Genomic DNA, 22,617 nt, shown 5'->3' on the forward strand with positions numbered 1-22,617 from the left:
ATGAATGTAATTTGTAAAACTAAATGGTGAGTTTATGCTCATAAGTAAATTCTCTTCCAAAGTCCTAGAATTCTAGAAAAATGTCCCTTGTTAAAGAAAAAAAAAAATTAAAGCTACTGTAAACTTGTTGCTGTCAGATTTGCTGTGGTTTGAACATGGTAGGCAGCTAAGCCCCAACCAGCTGCTCACTCACAGGATGGGGGAGAGAGTTGGAAGCATAAAAGTGTGAAGACCTGTGAGCTGAGATAATGACAGTTTAATAGGTAAAGCAAAATAAGAAAATCATTCACTGTTTCCTATTAGCAGGAAAAATACTTCCAATTATTCGGCCATCTCCAGGAAAGCAGGACTTCCTCACTCCTGACAGTGACTTGGGAAGACAACTGCCATAACTCCCAGTGTCCCTCCCACTTCCACCTTTTCCCCCCAGCTCTATATGCTGAGCATGATGCCATATGGTCTGGGATATTTCTTTGGTCAGCTGGGGTCAGTGTCCTGGTTGTGGGCACCCCCAGTGTCAGAAACAGATGGAGCCTTGATGCTGTGCAAGCACTACTCAGTGATAGCTAAAACATCCTTGTCTATCAACACTTGTTTCAGCACAAATCCAAAACACAGCCCCATTCAAGCCACTATGAAGAAAATTAACTCTACCCCAGTCTAAGTCAGAGCCACAGTAAAAATATTATTTAAGATGCTATTTCTTTCACTACATCCATGATAATAACCTTAATACCATCATTACAAACATGAATAATCACACATATCAGTACACTCTCTACTAAGCTACTTAGAACCATAGTTATTTGCATATTGAGTCATATACGAGCAACAAAATATTCCAAAATTAGTTCTGTAACACTCTCATACCGTAAAAATGTTGTCAGATTTAATACATAATACAATCCAGCACAACATTATACTGAGCCAATGCATCAGTTTTTATCACAGATCTTTCTTTCCTTTATTTCCTCTTCTATCTATTTTATATGTAATGTTAGCATGGTAGAGATAAGATGGCATAATCTTATTTATACACATCACCAAAGCCTTGCCACTGACTTGTAGATTTTAAGGTAAGACTGTGGTCATTTAATGTTGCTTAAAGAACATTTGTGTCCTGTTTTCCTTCCATCAACTTGCATATTTGATACTTTTTTCTGCTGTTCTTTATGTTGTTCACTTGGCTTTGCAATCATTCAAAAAAAAAAAAAAAAGATAAAATACTTTGCTAGAGGTGTCTCTTAAAGAAATCCATTTACTGCCAGGTCCAGTTGGAAGAAGCTAAGACACTTCAGTGTGCTCTTTTTTGGCTTAGATTTCTAAGTGTATGAGAGAAAATAATAGTAATACAAAAGAAGAAAAAAAATCCAATCACTCTTCATACCTTGAAACACAAGACCAAACCCTCTATTCCATATGGTTAGGATTTCAAGTGGTTATAATATTTCCTTCTTACTGTTCATAACAGCAAATGGTAAAGTTATGTTCTGTGGAGTGTTTAGTGAAGAGAAAAATCTTGTGGAGACACAATGATTAGTATTCCTAATGTGACCGAGACTGTGAGAAACACATTGTGCCAACAGAAGTAGTTTTAATATATAACTTTCACAATGGTTTTTGTTACTGTCTTGGCAAAACACCACTCTGGGATCCCAGCCACAGAAAATCAAGATCATGCTTACTCTGTGCCCACCCATAGCCTTGCTGAAGTCACAGAAATTAACAGTTGTGCCCAGCACAACTTTGGCCATTTCCCCTAAAATACAAGTGCCTTCTGCATGTCCTCGCTGAAACAGGACTCCTTGTATCCTTCCTAACATTAACCTGCCAAGATTGTATGGACTGCAAACGGTGTAGGCCACAAGGGAAGACTGAAATGTTTTTGTATGCACCAACAGCAAGCAAGAAAGAATAATGAGAACCACAGGAACTCTTAACATAATTACATAACGTCCAGCAGAGCCAGCGATATATGAAAACTAATTTCAGGAACAAAAGCTATAAACCTTAATATGATCTCACAAAAACCTAGGAAACAAAGTAATTCCTCACTTCCATGATTTTCAATAGGGAAATAATACTTCAGAGCAATTAGGTTCTCAGATCTTTATCTAGAGCTTATTACTTAAAGTGTTTCAGTCCAGTCTCTGAAAATCAAACTTCTAAAGGCAAACTAGGTAATGGGTTTTTTGACAGCTAAAGGAGTATCCCTTCTAATTGACCATTGCCTCTCCTATCTCTGGAGACCTTTCTGCCTGGATGAGAGGGCTGGAGAGGAAAAGAAACCTTGTTGTTTAGGCTGCAGGTACATTATTTCCGTTTTCTCTTCTGCTGAGCAGCAACATGGTGCCTGTGTCTCTCCCTGTGCTATGTACATTTTGGGAGGATGAGAGGATAATGCAGGTGCAAAACCACCATGTGAGTTGCCAGAAAAGAATGATTACACTTGAAGAAAGACAACTTTGGTGGCTTTAGGGTCCCATCCCAGTCCAATAAATGCAGCTGCTTTTTTTGCCTTTGCAAGGAACACAGATGTAGTGCCGGCACAGCCACCTGCACAGATCAGCACAGATAGAGGATGGCCCTTCCCTGTACCTCTTTTCCAACTGATCACACTGGAAATTCACTGCTGACATGCATATACACCTTTACTCCCCAGATTCACAAAACCCCACACGTTCACTTATATCCCTTAAATATCCACATTGTCAGCTCAGAACTCTATTATTTTGAGGTGCAGGTGTTCTCCTACTCATCAGATAACCTACTTCAAAGCTAGTGGATACACATATAACTCTCCCCATATGTCCTGAATACAGAGTAAGATCACACTAAAATATATCCTAGGCTGCATCCAAAGCAGTGTGGGCAGCAGGGGAGGGAGGGGATTCTACCCCTCTGCTCTGCTCTGCTGAGACCCCACCTGCAGTGCTGCCTCCAGCTCTGGGGTCCCTAGCACAGGAAGGACATGGACCTGATGGAGCAAGTCCAGAGGAGGCCACCGAGATGATTAGAGGGCTGGAGCACCTCTGTTATGAGGAAAGGGTGAGAGAACTGGGATTGTTCAACCTGGAAAAGAGAAGGCTTTGGGGTGACCTAATTACAGCCTTCCAATACCTAAAGGAAATCTACAAAAAAGATGGAGAGAGACCATTTACAAGGGCCTGTAGTGACAGGACAAGGGAGAGTGGCTTCAAGCTGAAAGTGAAGATTTAAGTTTAGATTGGATATTAGGAAGAAATAAGGGTGGTGAGGGTGTGAGGCACTGGAACAGGTTGCCCAGAGAAGCTGTGGATACCCCATCCCCAGAAGTATTTAAGACCAGGTAGGATGGAGTTCTGAGAAACCTGGTCTGGTGGAAGATGTCCCTGTCCATGGGAGGGGGATTGGAAAAAAAGTGGTCATTAGAGTCCCTTCCAATCCAGACCATTCTATGATTCTACGATTTAGTAAGAGTGTTAAACAAGACAATGGGATAAGAAGTGGTGATCAGGCACAGAACTCAACCAGAGAGATGTACTACCTAAAAGCTTGTTTACTTGCCACTGTCTCTGTCTGTCCCCCATTCTCTCCACTACTGTGTCCTTTTCTGCCTCCTACCCACCTAAATCCCTGGTTTTCTCAGACCTTGCCTTGTGCCAAATAAACCTCATGCCCCACTGGACCTGATTTTGCTCCAGCCATTCCCCACTTGGTTACTTTTGAGACCACTACCTGGGCAGTCTTGGACTGATATTAAAGTTCCTCTGGCAGAGCCAAGGGCAGCAGCCCCTCAGTGGCCCCAGGATCGGCGTGGGATTGGACCCAGGGCTGGGACCAGGGCCAGATATGGGCATAGGCTGCTGAAATTTTAAAAGGGCCTGTAAAGCTTTAAATTTTTGAGGTGAAGTGGCAATAAAACTATAACTTTAATTTGTTAGTTGGATTCATAGCACACACATACAGAAAAAACAGACTGAAAAAGCCATGTCATCAGGGAAAACAATAGAAACCTGATTTTGATAACAAAAGAATATATAATATAATCTCTCCTCATAAAGTTATCCCCTCTGGTCTTTGTGTTTGTGTAAGACTATAGAGGAATAATTCAAATAGCAGCATGGTATTCACACACCTTAAAACATATTCAAATATTAAAATGATTCATAAATATGACTGCAAGAGAGGTCCAAGGTCTGGAAAATCGACCTGCTGCGAAAAATGAAAATAGATCAGTTTATTTAATTTCTGCAAGAGTACTGTATGAAACAACTCTTATGGTACTCTGAAACTCAATACATCAAGAACTATACAAATTTTTGGGAACAAAGAAAGATATTTACAAGGATACTAAGACACACACAGGCACACCAAAATTACAGAACCATTTAACTGAAAAATAATAACATGAGTATATATTTAAAATTAATGTTAATATCAATTCCAAAAACTAATTTGTAAAAGGAAAGAAAGAAAGAAGAAAAGAAGAAAGAAGAAAAGAAGAAAGAAGAAAAGAAGAAAGAAGAAAAGAAAGAAGAAAAGAAAAAGAAAAGAAAAGAAAAGAAAAGAAAAGAAAAGAAAAGAAAAGAAAAGAAAAGAAAAGAAAAGAAAAGAAAAGAAAAGAAAAGAAAAGAAAAGAAAAGAAAAGGAAAAGAAAAGAAAAGAAAAGAAAAGAAAAGAAAAGAAAAGAAAAGAAAAGAAAAGAAAAGAAAAGAAAAGAAAAGAAAAGAAAAGAAAAGAAAAGAAAAGAAAAGAAAAGAAAAGAAAAGAAAAGAAAAGAAAAGAAAAGAAAAGAAAAGAAAAGAAAAGAAAAGAAAAGAAAAGAAAAGAAAAGAAAAGAAAAGAAAAGAAAAGAAAAGAAAAGAAAAGAAAAGAAAAGAAAAGAAAAGAAAAGAAAAGAAAAGAAAAGAAAAGAAAAGAAAAGAAAAGAAAAGAAAAGAAAAGAAAAAAAAGAAAAGAAAAGAAAAGAAAAGAAAAAAGAAAAAAAAGAAAGAAGCTCTAAAACTTGGTTCCTCATTACTATCATGGCAATTATTCTGAAAGCTTCGAGCTGGATAGGTTCCCTATCCCTTATAGCCTTTAAATGGAAGTTAATTTTACATTGTGAAATTCACATTCGAAATCATGAACAGTTGTGGTCAGTAATAATATATATAATGTCAACTGGCACAATCACCAGTGATTACTTCTTGATTTATAGATCTGTCCTAAAAAAAAGGTGGTGTGTTCTGCTCTCTCCACAATTCAGTGTCTCATCCACATTTTCTTGTCATCTTGTTTGTTTATACTCACTTGGAATATTCCTTGGCTACTTGCAACTCTAAACCCAAGGCAAAACGTTAGAAAGGTGAATAATATTAAGACTCTCCAGTTATGGGCTTATGAAATGAAAGTCAATAGCATTGTTACATGTCACTGAGTGAGTCACTATAATGAGCATTATTGTCTATATGATTTCCATCAGACTTCATGGGTAGTATTGATATGCAATTTTGGAATGGTTTTTTATTGTGCTGTTGTTGGCCTACAAAAAATAAAGATGATCCTTCCACTTATAACACACTAGGTGGTTCCGTGGAAGCCTCAGGTAGCTGAAGCCTATCAGCTAAAAAACTGTGTTGCAACAGTAATCCTCTTTGTGTTGCATTTTGCTGTAACACCATTTTTATAAATATCACAGCCAGCACTTTACCTTGCAGCTATGGAGCTTTGCAAGACTAAAAGCAAATGAAAAGGTCATGAAAACTTTCACCCTTATTTATTTATTTATTTATTTTTATTTATTCTGTCACCAGTTTTGTGCTGATGCTGGAGTTACAGAAGAATAAAAAATAAGTGAGTTGAGGTGTCTATAGTATATGTGGTTGTGTGCAGTTTTGTGTTCTGATTTGAATAGAAAATACACTTCCTAAATACACTTTTTGGAGGTAGATTATAGAAATACACAGTACACTGAGAAAAGGCACTCATTTAAATTCTATTTTATACAGTCAGTGGACTGTATGAGGCTCTAGTAGCCTCTCAGGAGCATTTCTGCTTTGAGCCCCTGGTGAGCAGAACACTTCTCGAGAGAGCACATCAGGTTGGCACATGGTGCCTCTGTGCCTTTCAGGGGAGAGTTGCCTACTAATATAACCCATCACCATTTCTTAGTTGCACTGTTGTTATACAGGGGGCAGATTGGGCTGCCCTGCTTGGCTCCAGGGTCTCTCCTGATGTGACAGGTCTTTCCTCTTCAGTCTGGAGAGCAGTGAAGTAGTTCTGAAAGAGCACCTCAGGCTTTGAGGGAAGTGCTATCCTCCTCCAGGTCATATCCGTTAGAAGCTTCCATTTTTCTGCATTATTGACACTTCTTCCTTCTGTGTGGGATGGTGGTGGAGTTCTTGGCTGTTTGGAAACAGCTATCCAACTCATCCTCCCTGATATTATGCAGGCTTCTCATCACCTCCTTCAGCTCAACCATCTGCTGCAGGATGTCCTCCAAGTGGACACCTTTTTCAGGCAGGTCTGCTGCCTGTTCCTGCCCCAACAGAAAAGTCTATGGATTCCTTGCAACCTGAAGCCTACTCTGCAGCCTCTCCCTTCAGTAGCCCAGTCTGGGTGGAGATATTGCCTACCACTGCTGCCCCACAGGCAGAACTGCAGCCTTTGCTGTCACACGAGAGCCCACCATTCTGCCTTGAGGGCTGGGTAGGGATAAGTGTCCTTGGCCTGTGCAGATGGTCATAGAACAGTGCCTGGTTGCTGTGTTGTGTGTACTTCAGGTCTCTCCACTTGGCCAGTGGAATTTTCCTCCTTCAAACTATGTTCTCCCACCCAAACTGCTGCTTAAACTGCTGTCCCACCCCCTGGACAACATGACATGCTCTGTTTATCCGCCCTGTTGGCAGGACTCCTGGTCACTATTGCTCCTTGGGGTTCTTTTGTGGCAGAGGAGGTGGCCACCACTAATAGAACGTGAGAAAGAACATTTTACTTCTCCACACAGGGAAGATATAAAAGTCATGGCAGTCTGCAAGTGAAGGGCACGGAGCATCATGAGTCAAATTTCTAAAAGCAGGTAGGAAAAAAACCTGTCACTGACCTACAGTCAGCATATTTTTGGCCAGCTACCAGTAATTAGCTACTTAAACTCACTGCCAAGCATCACAAAGAAAACATAGGAAAAAATCAGATTTTGGAGATGTCCCATTGTCTTCAACACACTTAATTAAAAATTGAGGAAGACATAACATGATATGTTCTGCCATATAAGACTGAAGTCAAAATGAAACTATGTAAACCAGTATGTGAACCAGCAGAGTTGTTTGCATAAAATATGTCTAAAAGTCATAGCATTTTTTCAAATAGCATTACAAAAACATTAGGATCATTGTACAACTCAGAAACTGGAACAAATATTTAATATATCACCTTATGCCATGATAGAAAGGAAGAGAATTTACATTCTTAGAAAGATACATTGATAAATGAAAACATTTAACTTTTTTTCCCGGAGTTTATTTATTGATCAATTTTGTTTTGATGTGCTAATTTGGATTTTTTGGTCACTCACAAATAAAACTCTCAGATCTAATGAATAAACGAACAGGCTTATTTACATAATCTCATATATTCCAAATTTAGCATAGAAACAAGAAATATATCATATGCCAAAATATTTCAGAATCTATAATCTAGTTTCTGTATCTGAGAACTTCCACGAGATTCAGCACCTGAGTCATATGCGTTAAAAAGAACAAGAAATAGTGTATGACATTTTCAATGCATAAATTCATAGCATAATAGAATGCTTTGGGTTAGAAGGGACCTTAAAGTTCATCTTTAAGGGTAAGCAGGGACACCTAGACCAGGGTGTTCAGAGCTCCATCCAATCTGACCTTGAACACTTCCAGGGATGGGGCATCCACACCTTCTCTGAGCAACCTGTGCCAGGGCCTCACTACCTGCTGAGTAAAGAACTTCTTCCTAACACACAACCTCAATGTCTCCTCTTTTAGTCTAAAAACATTCCCCCTTGTACTATCTGACTATGTAAAACATTTTTCTCCTTGTTTTTTTTATAAACTTCCTTTCAATACTGGAAGGCTGCAATTAGGTCACCCCAAAGCCTTCTCTTTTCCAGGTTGAACAATCCCAATTCTCTCAGCCTTTCCACATAGCAGAGGTGCTCCATCCCTCTGATAATCTTGGTGGCCTCCTCTGGACTTGCTCCAACAGGTCCATGTCCTTGCTGAGCTGAGGACCCCGGAGCTGGAGGCAGCACTGCAGGTGGGGTCTCAGCAGAGCAGAGCAGAGGGGCAGAATCCCCTCCCTCACTCTGCCAGCCACTCCTGTTATAATCATCTTAAGCATGAAGTGCTGCTTTTACAGTGTTTTATTTTGAATATTTACAATTCTTATTTTTTCTAGATTGTTTGTTTCTACATCTTGATGATAAATGTGGCAGAAACAACAAATGCTGCCCTCTGCCCCAGTTGTTTGTCTAAGACAATGCTGATTATCTGGGTAAAAGGAGCTATAAACATAAAATCATTTCCTTCATCCCCTACAAGACAATAATATCTTTTTCAGGGGATTTTTTTTCCAAGACTGAAGCAATACAAAAATAGATTAAAAAAAATCCCTAAATTTTATATGGAGAAAAAGTACTGTTTTAAAGATGTCCAGATTACATTTACATGCCTTCATCACCCTTACTTTAAAATGAAAGAAGCAGTGGGACACTACTTTCCCTTCATTGTTTGCTGCATTCAAAGTCAGTAAGAGAGTAAGTTTCCTGGTAGTAAAAGGAGAATTTCCAGTTGACTCAGTGTTCCCACACCAAAAGCATCTGAAAAACCATTTCCTGTACACAGTAAATGTTCACCCAAGCTTTTCAAAATTACCTTTTTAAATTTTTCACTGTCAGTCTCATCCAGTCATTAATCATTTTTGTTGTTCTTTTCTGAATTCACTCTAATGTTGTCAATGTTTCTTTCTGGTATTATGAACATCAGAAAAGAAGATGTTGCTAGCAATATTTATTGAATCTTCACTGGAACACAATAAAGGCCTGTGTGACACAGCAATACATCTTTCCTGTCTTTTTTTTTTTTAATTTTCTTTAACACAATTAATTTTTCCACCAAAATATTTTGTAAATAAGGTCTTGATAATTATCTACTAAAAATTTAATATTTTAGACAGACATTACTAATAGTGTAATGTAGTGATAATGAACCTGTAACATTTGAATCAAAATCAGCAAATGAAACTACATTCAGGACCTTGTAAATAGTGAATCTACTTCCTTCATCCCCTTCCCAGTTATCATTTTCAGTGTTGCTGAAGAAGCTTTTACTCTTAGGAAAACTGCAATTAGCAAAAAAATGTTGAAGAAGTGAATGAAATTTGATGGGATATAGAAATTAAAATGGTTTGTTAGCTTATTCTAAAGTGTGCCTTTCTTCTCAATGTAACCAAATCAATTCAGCATTAGTCAGTCTTTTCAGAGAACCAAGCAACTAATAGTGTAGACAAATACAAATGAAGTCCATGAAGCCAAGAATGTGAGTAGAAGAGCTTTGAAATTCAGGAGGGTTCTTTTAAAATGGAACCACTGGAGGCAGTGCAGGAAATCTTTCTCCCAGGTTGAGACTTGTGTTTTTCATCAAGATGATTTTTCTTCTTCGTTATATTCAACTACTGATAATACACTTAATGATAGCCATGTAGAGGCAAGAGTATTATGCAGCTTTCACCAGACTTATACTCTCATGGATGCATAAATAAACACAGTTCTCAATTTTTCATTAATTGCTCTTATTAAAAAATAAAAAAGGAAAGAAAATTACATATTTGGACTCAAATTTTCCACGTGGTAATCTGTCAAGAGTTTAGATGTAGAGGTTATGGTGAGAATTTCAGAGGTTCATGAACTACATAATTTGAAAACCAGGTATTTATATCTCTAGGTAAAGAAAAAAAAATCCTTTAAAGCACAGTATTTTCCGTTGAACAGGAAGGAAAAAATTTACATTTTTACTTATTTGGTTAAGCATTTCAACATCTGCATTTCTTGTCAAACTTAGCAATTGTGCGGATTTTCATTATTGATCTCCTTTTCCTTAGGTGTGTATCTTTCTTTCTAAGTACTCTGAGAGTCTTTTTCCCTCCAGACTCCATGTTCTCTTTCCAAACTCACATAATACTTAATGACAATTATTAAAACAGCTTTAGGAATCTTGTCCTTGTCACAAGTTTGTGTTGGGGATATCTAAAAGAAAGTATTCAGATGTCCCCATTGCATAGACTTCAACTGAAATTTAAGCCTGTATGTAGAAGTTGGATATTATATATAATTATTTATTGGTCTGCTAATATTACTAACTCTAAAATAAAGTAAAATTACTCTAATTATCAATATCCTCCAAAAGTATGAATAATAATATAAATAATCTTAATAATATATTCTTTCTGTAGCAGTGCAATTACCTACAAGAGACAGAGTTTAAAAAAACTTTAAAGGATAATTTGAAGACTTTGTATTTGAAGCCACATCCTCATTATTTTAATATTTTGGAGAAATAACTGACACGGTTTTATGAAAATGCTGGATACAAACTTCAAATGTTAAATTCTACTCTTTGCACTATAGAACTCATTGATTTCGAATGGAATTACCATTTTACTTTGAACATGCAATGTTTCATTACTTGTACTGTGAAAAAGAAAAAAGGAAAGAAAAAAAAATCCCTTAACCCGGGCACCCTCTGGGTATGGTGTGTCTTGCCTGTGACTGAGGCAGTTAAATGCTGCTGCAATAAAAGTCACACTGTGCCCCAGGGAAAACCTGTAACTGAATGCTTAGAAGAGTTCCGAGGTGAGGAACTGATGGCAAAATATAAGCCACAGCTCGTTAGATACAGTGGAGATTCTTGTGTGCACACCCCTTGTGTGAGCAAGAAAGACTGTTAGAAAACTGGTGAAATAACCATCCAACTACCCAACTGACCAACAGCAGAGATTGTGGGTTTCCATGCCAACAGAAGCAAGTGTTTTTGTGGATCTCCATGGCAAATGGCTTCCCATAAATGGGCAGGACAAATTTAACTCCACTTGATTCAATCATAAAAAAAGAGTGATCAGATTGGGATTGTATATGCTAAATGTACTTTTGTTTGGAAAAGGGCAAAAGCAAGTCTAGCTTGACTAACCTTCTGTGTTTCAGTTTCCCTTGCTTCTTGTCCTTAGGTTTTAACTTGCCTTTGATTATATTATTTGAAATAGCTCTATTAACAAATAGTTTAAGACTTTGTAGTCCATTTGGCTTTTGATTTAGAGGAACTGTCCTTCTATCAATGTCATGTCTATAGATTATAAAGATTATGTAGATTATTTACCATAGTCTGTAATATCATAGCTATTCATATTTTAGATTAATGCAGAGGTTAAAATTTAGCTCTGTTTATAAGTTCCTGCACCACATTCTGAGCATATATTCATATTTTATCTTGCATAATATACATATCTCTATTGTGCTTAAAGAACATATAAATTATTGATCAACCTTTTATAAAGTTTGTAGATAGGATTTATTTCTGCATATATAGAATATTTATATATAAAAGACACTGCTGACGCTTTACACATATGGTTTATGTGTTCGTCTTCAAATATAATGAAAGATTGTAAAGTTTAAGAAAATAAAAGGAAAACCACACATAATAGATTTAAAATATGGACCCCTAGGACATCTTATTTTCTTACATAAAGTGCTTGAGACTTGAAGCTCAAATTTTTTAGCACAGTTTCAGGCCAACTGTAATTAAGGACTGATTTTATTAGAATGTTTTCCCTTTGTTTGGCTCTTCTCTTTAAACTATAATAATGTTACAGAATAAAGCACAGTCAAAAAATAGTGGATGCTATGACTATTCATTGCTACAGGTCCCTACATCTTCTGGAAATCACTCCTTAAGCTTGGCAGTGCAACATTCCATGTCACTGAATAAGCCTTCAATTTAGTCTAAGAATTTTTATACAGGCAAATTTGGTGACATTTTTATTTCTGAGAGTCAAAATTTCCTGTTTTCCATCCCATAGATGAATCTAATATAACTTAAGTCCATACAGAGAGAGCCTTTGTTTTGAAGAAGAATAATAAAATTAGAAAACCAGGAAGCTCATCTGAACAATTTCCAGTTTAAAAATCCATCTACTAGTTGGGCAAGCAAACTAATCCAGAACTAGTTTGCAACATTTGGAGTTCTTATACTCATTGGATCAATATCATAAGACACAGTTTATATCAGCAAGAATAGCAGGACCAACAGGTAGTAAACCTTCTGAGATTGTTTGAATTCTGCACTAGAAAAAAATCCAAACTCTTCTCACCTCTCTGGTTACTGATCAATAAAAGTTAATGTCCTGGTGCTGCATTCACTGGAGTGCTTTGCAGAAAAAAAAAAAAAGATAGCTCTGTACAGTTTTTCAAGGACATTTCATGACAATCTAACTACTTATATCCTATTTAATTTACCATGATTTGCTTGCCTTCCCCCAGAGCCGAGAGTAGCACTTGCACTTACAGTGTTACCAGTAAGAAAGCCTCACTATACATATCACTCATAAAATAGCTCAGTGGAGAATGTTCAGTAAGAAGCTTGCTTGTTAACATTTGATGGGATAAAAACACATGCAGCACATATTGTGTTACAGCATGGAGAAGAATGTTTGCAGTCTTTTCTTTCCATTTTGTAAATTTTAGTGGGAAAGACCTGTGGAGGGTTTTGAGTGGGTTTTAATACTTCCTTGAAAACTTGATTACACAGGGCAAGTCTGAAGTTAGAAGTCCTGCAGCAGCTGAAGCTCTGAGGATTTTCAGTTCCTCTTCAGACTCTACTGGTTGTGAAAAGCACTTTGGCCCCTGGAAAGGTTATTTTTTTCATTACAATTGAGAGCTCCTCAGGAACAAATTTGGGAATATCCTTCTTCATTATATTATCCCCACCTTCTAAATAAGATGGATCTAGATTATACATGCTTTTATGGTGAAGATCAGGGCTTTGAGATTGTTTGAAGTCTTAAAGGAATATAAGCAAAATTTATGTCAAAAAGTATTTTAAACCAATACATATATTTTAATATCTACAAATACTGTATGTCAGTGTGATAAAATAGATTATTTTAACACTTCATCAGATATGATCAAGTTACACATACTTGTGACAACTGGTTTAAGTGATTGCTCCTGATTAAGAGCATATGGTTTCATGACTAGAGACTGTAGTAAACATTGCTGAAGTTAAACTGGAATGTGACAAAGAGCAAGATTAGCAGCCAACTATTCTGGAATCTCAAGGTTTATTTTTTTTCCCAAAACTGTTTTTTACTGTAGGTCTTTCAGAGCTTGCATTATCTGCTTCCTTCATGGGCAGATTCTCACTCTTTAATCTCTCTCCTCCCTGCCCTCCAACCTCTCCTCTCACTCTTGGTGGCCAGACCATATTGTCCACAGGTTTTGTAGCTCTCCACTACTGAATGAAACAATGCGTAATAGAAAATATATTGCCAGATGTTCCTCCTCCTTATCTTTCTTATTATTTCATTTGGAAAGCAAAAAAACCCTCACCAACAGAACATGACTTCTCTTAGAGGCAACAAGGCGTTTAGGTCTGGAGGACTTTGATTTAAGTACTTTCTTCACTGGGAATGTGCTTATCAAGGGTTTTCTTGCTTTTGACTTTTCTGAACGAGGACCCATTGTTAATATCACAGTCGTTTGATATTTTTTATAACTGAGAAATTAAAAATAGTACAAAAATGTCTTCATTTTGACCCAAAGTAAATTATAGGGATCATTCAAATATTTTACACTCTATTTTCCATAAACTCACTAACTCAGCAGAGCAGTGGGGGGTTTTTTCTCTCTCGATAATTGAGCTCAACCATATGTTTTATCAAACCATGAACAGAATTCAGAACCTGATAGACCCAATTAAAAGTCCAGTGCAACAGCAGTGAGAACAATGCAAACAGCCAAGCTATGACAGATGAATTTTGAAAGAATGTGCATTTCCTAATCCTTGAGAGCCAGACATTAGTTAATAAATGTTAGTAGTTTTTTGTGATGTTTCAATTTCATTTTTGGAGCAGGCTGAAACCTCATTTTGTTGATTAAGATCTGATTCTTCATTTCCAGCCAAAGAGCGTAATATGCAGTACATCTCTTGTCATAAGTGGTAGGAAGTGTCCATTTCTCATATTACAAAGTAATAACAAAAGTATACATACCGAGAGTATGGAAAAAACATAGCTCAGGTATTTGTAAGGAAATTACTAATGGACTGAACTAATAAATTAACTTAATAAAAATGTCCTTGGATAGATTTTGCTGTTTATATCAAAAAAACATGAGTTTTAAAATCCCTTCTCAACCACTTGTGCATATTTCTAATAAAATTTTTTCAATACCTCTTGTTTGACTGAATGATACCATTCTTCTTGACAAAATAAACCAATACAATTATGTGTTAAGATGATTATAGCACCTTGCAAACATTAAGAATAAACAGGATCTGTATTATATTCTATTATAATAATTCAGAAAGATGAAAACTGAAACCTTCCATTGTTTGTTGAGAACACATTAAAACACAGTCTTTTCTAACTGGTGTCCATTTCAACGACTCCTTTATCTAATCCATTCCATGATAATGCAGTAGCAGCACTGTTTATACAGTGACAAAACCCCTGAGGTTTTGCATTGAAATTTCTAGAATAAATAGACTGTCATTGACTAGAACTAAAAACTATTATTTTCTCATGCACATGATTGTCAGTAACAAAATAATTACACAAACAAATAGATGTGCTTCCTACAATGTGTAATTTTGTTTGGATTTTTTTGAACATAATATGTCACTTTTTAGTCTACGTCCTTTCAATTCCATTGCAAGTGTTATTTATCAGTGCCATAAATAAAAAGTCACCAACTCTTAAAACAATTAAGGTGGTAACAGATTTAGAAATTTAACCAGCAGGATCCCCGTGTTCTATTACTGCCACTTGATAGAAGTGATACTAGAAGCATTATATATAATTTTAAGGAAAGTTAAAGTACCTTTTTTCCACTGCATTTAACCCATGGTGCCTCCCAAACATTGTGCATGGTATTTCTGTGATAGTGAGCAGAGTGAAAGAGCAAGAGAGACAGAGCAGAAGGCAGAGCAAAATAAACACTCATGGGTATCATACAAAGAATTAATGAGTTTACATTCTTAACCTGTTTGCCAAAAAAAAAAGTAAATTAAAAAAGTAGAAAACTGATGACTTTTCCTCCATATTTATGCATATTTCCACCATATTCCCTCTGGATTCTTCAAGATATTTGTGATGTTAGTTGTTTCACAGACAGTGACAGAATCCATTGTTTTCAAGCAAGATATTTAGGATATTCTACCAAAGTGCTGCTTCAAAAAAAAAAGCACATCCGTTTAGTGAACATTTCAGTAGCTCAGAGTTATACTACAAAATTGAAAAAAAAATACAGATATTGTTTCTAATACAGCTCTGTGTAATTTTATCCAGCTAAATACTGGTTTTCCAAAGATTACAGGTTACTTTTTAATGTAGAAAAAAGGAACTTTATCCAAATCTTGTCTAACCCAGCAAATCAAATTTTTGGCAGAATTGTTCTCTGTTCTGTTTGATGTTCATCTTCATGTTTGACCTTCAATATATTTTGAAACATCTGTAAAGCAGAGCAGGCTGCTGCCATAAACCAGTTTCATGACAACTTTCAGACTGAGTTAATAACACTTGTATTAGTAATGTTCTCAAGTGCTAGAAGAAAAAAAACACAAACAAAACCCCACCAAAACCTACAAACAAACCATTTAAAAGTACTGAAAAGATTACTGGAACTTAGTGGTCACATCAGCCTTCTGCCTGTGCTGGGTTCCCACCACTTTTTGTTAATTTAGCCAGTGTTTCTAAGGACAGAAGAGTTTTATTGGTAAGGACCAAAGATTTTGAACAGTAGGTTAGAGTACTTACTAAAATTAAAGAGGAAGGACAAATTATAAGCTATGAAAAACAGAGAGGCTGAATGTGAACAGTATTTGACAGACAAGTTATAATCATTGTGTGTGTGACTTCAGAGCAATTGTGCAAGTGCTAAGAAGAATTAGTTCTGGCGTGTTTGAAATCACGAGAACATCTGCCACAAAGAAACGAACAAACAAAAAAAAACCCCAAGACCTTCAAAGATGTCTTTTTTTAGCAAACTGTAGTTAAGCTACTGAATAGGACTTGATCGGTACATAGACTTTGTGCTACTCGCTGCAGATGTAAGCTTAATTCATAATTAAGCCTTTCGTAAATTTAGATTTATATATAACTAGTTTAGTCATTCCTGCTAATCTGTAGTAGGATTTTGGATCCAGGTGGCAAAATGGCACATTGTGCCAGCTTTGTCATCCTGTAGCTGTGCCCTTTTTCAGCATGACATATTTTCTTTTTGCATGTGTTAACACCAATCAACCTCTTAAAATTTTAGTTTTAAATAACATTTGGCTGGTAAATACATTGGTTAAATATCTTCAGCTGAACCACCTGCAGCATGACTTCTTATGAACAGTGTGCAAGATCATAGAATAACAGAACGACCTGGGTTGGAAGGGACCTTAAAGATCATTCAGTTCCAACACTCTGCCACGGACAGGTACACCTTCCACTAGACCAATTTGCTCAGAGCTCCCTCCAATCTGTCCTTGAACCCTTCCAGGGATGAGACATCCACAACTTCTCTGAGCAACCTGTACCAGTGCCTCACCACTCTCACAGTAATGATTTTTTTCCTAATATCTAATGTAAATCCATTTTCTTTCATTTTGAAGCCATTCCCCTTGTCCTATCACTACATGTTCTTGTAAATTCACTTTGCATATGCAGTATAGAAAGTTACCTTGGAAAGAAAATGTGTTTAAGTATTCATCGTTGTGACTTGGGAAACTGTAGCCATTGTGTGTTGCTGCATTCTTTAGTAAAAATATCAGAAATGGTCATACCTGTTTTTCTTATTTCAGGTCCCTGATTAGTTTAAAAATCTGTTGTAGAAATATATATAGAGAGATAAAAGAAAAATAATGCAAACAAAAGGTGCAAATTTATCTATTTTCAAAAAAAAAAAATGTAAAAATGCTACAGACCTTCTACATGTGACGTTGGAAAGTATTAAAGAGAATAAGCCTCAGCATAGACACTAAATGAATGCCCAGAGTTAACACCTTTGAATGGGAAACAAAACTCAAATAACTGAATTTTGGCATTCTGAGCAAATAGAAGGAAGTAAAAGGAGAACAGAGACACAATACTGCAAAGTTAATTTCTCTTTGTTTTTGTTGTTGGCTTGTTTGTGGAGTTTTTTTAAGGGAAAAGAGCATAGAACTGAAGATGGGAAAGAAATTAAAGCCACACTGACTTATGTTAGATATCTGTGAGAATTTGAACAGTTACACATAGGAATACAAACCTGGAAAAAATGAAGTGAAAATGTAGGAAAAGACAAAAATCTGCAACAAAACTTTACAAATGTCAGCATGCCAGACCATTACAAACCCACTTTTAATAACTATCTTTTTTTCAGAAATAGAAAACTCTGTTTATAACAGTAATCTAAATGTCAGTGATTTATATAGCAGTATATTATTAGACAAACAGGAGAAAAGAGGAATTGATAAGAAGTTGGAGAAGATGCCAGGAAAAAGTGCCAGCAAGCTGACAGGAGTACTGTGCTAAAAGTTAAAGAAACTACCCTGACATTTGATATTTTAATTAGTGTCCTTGACCAAAAAAAATGAGTATATGCAAAGTGTGTGCATGTAAGTGTTGTGTGTTTATTAGTCTCTCCTACCCTCTGCTCAGAGTGGTAAAATGTGCTGATAGGAAGCAACATCAACAGACTGCAGGATCAAAGGACAAGAAATTACTTGAATCTGTTACTCCAGGAACTTGAATCCTGGACTAACAGCAATAGAATAAAGTGTAAAGCACAAGAGTGTGTATTTATGTACTGGAACTAATAGCAAGGGGTTCTGATCTATGATGAGTAATCATCATGTAGAAATGATGGAAGAAGAACATTTAATATATTGCTTTATCCCAAAATGATTGTAAAGTACCAGTGTATTACAGCAAAACATAGGTGAATTTAATCTCGTAATGCAACAGAAGAGAGTTTTCTTGTTTAAATCCTTGGATTGTGAAATAGCCAGTTTTGCTTAAATACATGGATTTCTGAGTCTGTGTTACGGTATGAAAACAGGCAGATAAATAATATTTCTTTTTTTTTAAGAAAATATTGCTTTTTAACCAAAAAGAAAAAAAATCAGGTTGTGTTATAAAATTTTCATTACGTATTACACCACTTGGTGCCCATTGTAAATAGTGATGTTGCATTTATTAATTACAAGGTGTTTACACTCTGTCTCCTGTTCAGCTGGGGAATTTGATGCTGTTATTTACTGCCATCAGTGTAGTTTCAAAAACAAAATTAGAAACCTAAGTGTGGGGACAGTTAAATAGAGTAGCAACAAAGCCATTTCCTTTCTACAGAGAGGACTAATCTAGAGAGATCTAGATCTTCTACTTCATTTTGCATTAGGCTCTCCCAAAAACCTTTCTCTCAAAAATTGAAAAAGAATGTTTTTTCTTTGAAAATCTACTTGGAAGAGGATCTGGACTGACTGTTTCATTCTCTAGACATCAAATGGTTCACTCTGTACTTATTTCTTTTGTAAAGGAAATAAATGCAAATAAAAAATGTGTGCAAATAAAAAATGTGTACAAATAAATAAATCCTTGTCAAATGAAACTGTTTAAAACTATTTTCTAATACTATCATGTACTTTTGCTGTGTTTTTCTAAGATATTGAACTCAAGAATTTAAGAATAACGAACATCAAATTAGCTTTTGAGAAAATGTGGGTTGAATAGAAATGCTCTTACAGGTTCTACAACTTTTAATTACCTGAGAAATTTTAGACAGGCACTATGCTCAGAGATCTGCTGCTACATTTGCCACCTTTGATGATGCCGTTTTTGGATATTTAACAACATCAGTCCTGTGGTAGAAATTTTTCCTTTCTGTGACTTATCACATGAGTAATTCTCTAGATTTTCTGATATTACACTCATGGGTTGAGATAAAGACAGTTTAATAGGGAATTCAAAACCAGCCTCCACAAGCAAAGCAAGACAAAGGATTTATTCACTTCCACCCATGGACAGGCAGATGTTCAGCCATCCCCAGGAGAACAGGGCTCCATCATGGAAGGGTGACTTGGGAAGAAATATCACCATTAGGCTGAATGTTCCCCCTTACTTCTTCTTCCCACAGCTCTATACACTAAACATGACACCATGTGGTGGGGAACATCCCTTTGGTCAGTGGGATCAGCTGTCCTGGCTCTGTCCCCTCCTAACTCCTTGTGCCCCCTGGCCCACTCACTGGTGGGGTGAGATGAGGGGCAGTAACAAAAACATCCCTGTGTTATCAGCACTGTTTTCAGCACAGATCCAAGGTACAAACCCACACCAACTACTATGATGAAAATTGACTCTATCCCAGGTGAAGGTAGCACACAAAAAGACAAGATTTTTTCTTTTAAGTTTCTAAACTGTGATAAATGAAGAGGAAGCAACAGGGTGAGATCAAAGAGAACCTAGAGACAAGAAAATAGACATTTATTTTTTCTTTTTTTCTTTTTTTTTTTTTTTTTGACAACCACCTTTAGAATTCTATCCTGTTTCACACACTTGGTACACTCTATTGGTCATTTTTATATTCTATGATAGGTAGGTGAAACAATATAGAGCTCATCCACAATCCTTGAATGAAACAGCTGCTTTGAAAGCTTTTAGAACAGACTAAAGTGACATGATGTCTGCAGTTCAGTTGCTACATCAAATAATTACTTATCTAGTTAAAAATGTAGGGTTTTAATTAATTTTTTCCCACCTTTTAGTAATTTGGATCTCAGCCAATGAAATATCTGCACTAGACCAAAGTATTTACAACTTTAATTGATTTGAGTGGGAACCTGAGGATCATAGTTAATTTCGATGTCCTGTTAGTCACAGTAAACATGGTGGACTGCTTAAATAATTTCACCTATTACATTGTAGTAAAGCAGGCAATCATATTTTTGAATGGAAATGGCATAAAACAGCATAATGTCAGTTTTCTTTCTGTGATTAGTTGACTACCTTTCAACACAAAGTCCTTTGGTTTTGTAGTCTAACTTCCAATCACATCATGCAACACCAAGTAAACTGTCTTTCAGAAATCTGCAGTTTACTAGGTTTCCATGGTAACCAAGTTATTATCTCCTAAAATAATGTATGAGTTTTGTTTTAAAAGATCTAATTTCCATAAAGTTATTTTCATTACCCTTAAAGTTACAATCTTTTAATACTTTACCAATTATGTTCCTTATCAACTTTGTCCAAAATTTCTGTTGTGCCAACTAGCTTAAATGTTGCCTAACTCATTTCACATTTATTTTAAAATATGAGGATTAACTTCTGCACTGTTGGAGTCTTTCCAACGGTTTTTTAACACATCTAGAGATGCAATCTGTGTCACAGAGTTAGTCTGGGCCAGTTTTAAAAATCATTTCAGGTCAAGATGGGGGCACTTCTTTAATTTCATCATTAAGTTACTGTTTAATATGTTTATAGATGGTTACAAATTAATTTGCTTTCATAATAAAACACTAAACTCTGTCATTAAACAAATCTCTCTTTCAGGCTAATTGGATGGAAGGAGTGCTAAGTTGCAATATATTTTGAAATAGTTAGAAACAGTGTTAACAGCAGATTGTAAAGCTACAGCTCGGGATGTGAGTGATAATGTTAAATTTCGCAAAAGAAAGGTTTTATTTCCAGGTGAATTCAAGCATAATGACAGTTTTGTCATTTGTAGCTGTCTGTCGGTCTGAGTAAAAGACAGAGATTTTGGAAAATGTATGGGAATACACTGGAAAACAAATGAAATTTCTGATCAGATAACAGCCATTTACCATTTGTTTTTATCACATTTAGAGAAATATTCAGTGTAAGGTCAAGAACTGTAGAGTGAGGGCAAAATCTCAATCTTATCTTCAAGCAGGGGAAAAAAAGTAGGAAAAGAAATAAAAAAGTCAAACTTTTCTTCATTAAAAGGAATTTGTCTGATTGTTTCCAAATTTCTGTATTGGTACTGATGTTTTGTCTGCCTTAACTAAAACCAGCCTTAAATCATAGCTATAATATTTTTAAACCCCTTTGAAATAATTTTTATTATGCTGATACACCTCTATCCTAAACCTGCCAGCTACATATAAAGACGTAGGAATATTTGATATTAGTAATTTCAGCAGAGGTTTTATGAACTAACAACATTATTTTTTGATTATTTTTCTCTCAACCAGAAGTAATCATCATATATATATATATGTAGACACAAACACACATATATATATATATGTGTCTTTGTATGTATTTAAGTTGTTAATTTTTTCAAAGTAAGTAGAAAGTAATTGGCATCTACATAATTACTTTGTCCTGAGACTATTGTAATTGGAAAGGAGGAAATATCACAAATTTAGTAACAGCATTTTGTACCACATACTGTAAATACAGTCCATTGGTTTTCATAGTTTGTCATATTTACTTCATTATCAAACTCAGAACTTAAGTTGTTTACAGAAGTAGGAAAAAGATAGTGAAAAATTATATAAAATGCGAAGTCCTATCTGTTATATTATTATAACTGTTTGTTTCTGGAACCAGTCTATATCAGTAGTTCAGTTAGAAAACATTAATATTGCTTTAATATATATGCCTTGTTTAGTTCAGGTTTATTTTGTCCTTCTTTCTATGACACTATTTAGTATCTCCAGGATTTAAGACCTCTTTTTTATGTCACTGACGACAGACACTGACTGTCGTCAGAACATTTTGTCCCAGTCAGAACATTTTGTGACTTGTATATCTGCCCATAACAAATTAACTGTTTTATTTTATTTGATCTAATGTCATTTTTAGAATACTTTTAATAGAACACATAACAAAGATAAATGACGGTAAATGCAGGGGAAAAAAAGAAGAGAAGGAAAAAAGCCCCCTCCCCTCTAAAATTATTCATAATAGATAACAAAGTGAAATAGATAATCTATATACCTCCCTCTCAGTGGCTCTGCTACTCAGATGTTGTGTACCAATGATCCTTCACTGAAAATGCTTCAACATCTGGCCTAAAAGTAGAGAAAATCTTCCTTTTTTTTTTTTAATTCTTTTCCATTGGTCACTGGCTAGTAAGATTTATAAGCATAAGCTGGGGGTATATTACAGAAAAACTTAAAAGAGTTGGCTACCTGTATTATAGGGCTCTGATTCCAAGCGAATGAATACGACTTCCATCACTGAATACTTTCTGCCTTATGTTAAAATTTATATCACTTTGGACTTCCAGTGGGAAAACTGTCATAGGTAACGCTAGCGTGGACTATATATTGATGGATTTTACAGCTTTGTCACATTAGCAATATTTCTGTGAGCATTTATCTTGCTGACAGTGACTTTGACAGTAGGAGACCCACTGTACAG

This window comes from Manacus candei, unplaced genomic scaffold (assembly GCF_025592945.1).
Source record: "Manacus candei isolate 608988 ecotype Guabito, Panama unplaced genomic scaffold, ASM2559294v1 h1tg000014l, whole genome shotgun sequence".
NCBI classification, from domain to species: Eukaryota; Metazoa; Chordata; class Aves; order Passeriformes; family Pipridae; genus Manacus; species Manacus candei.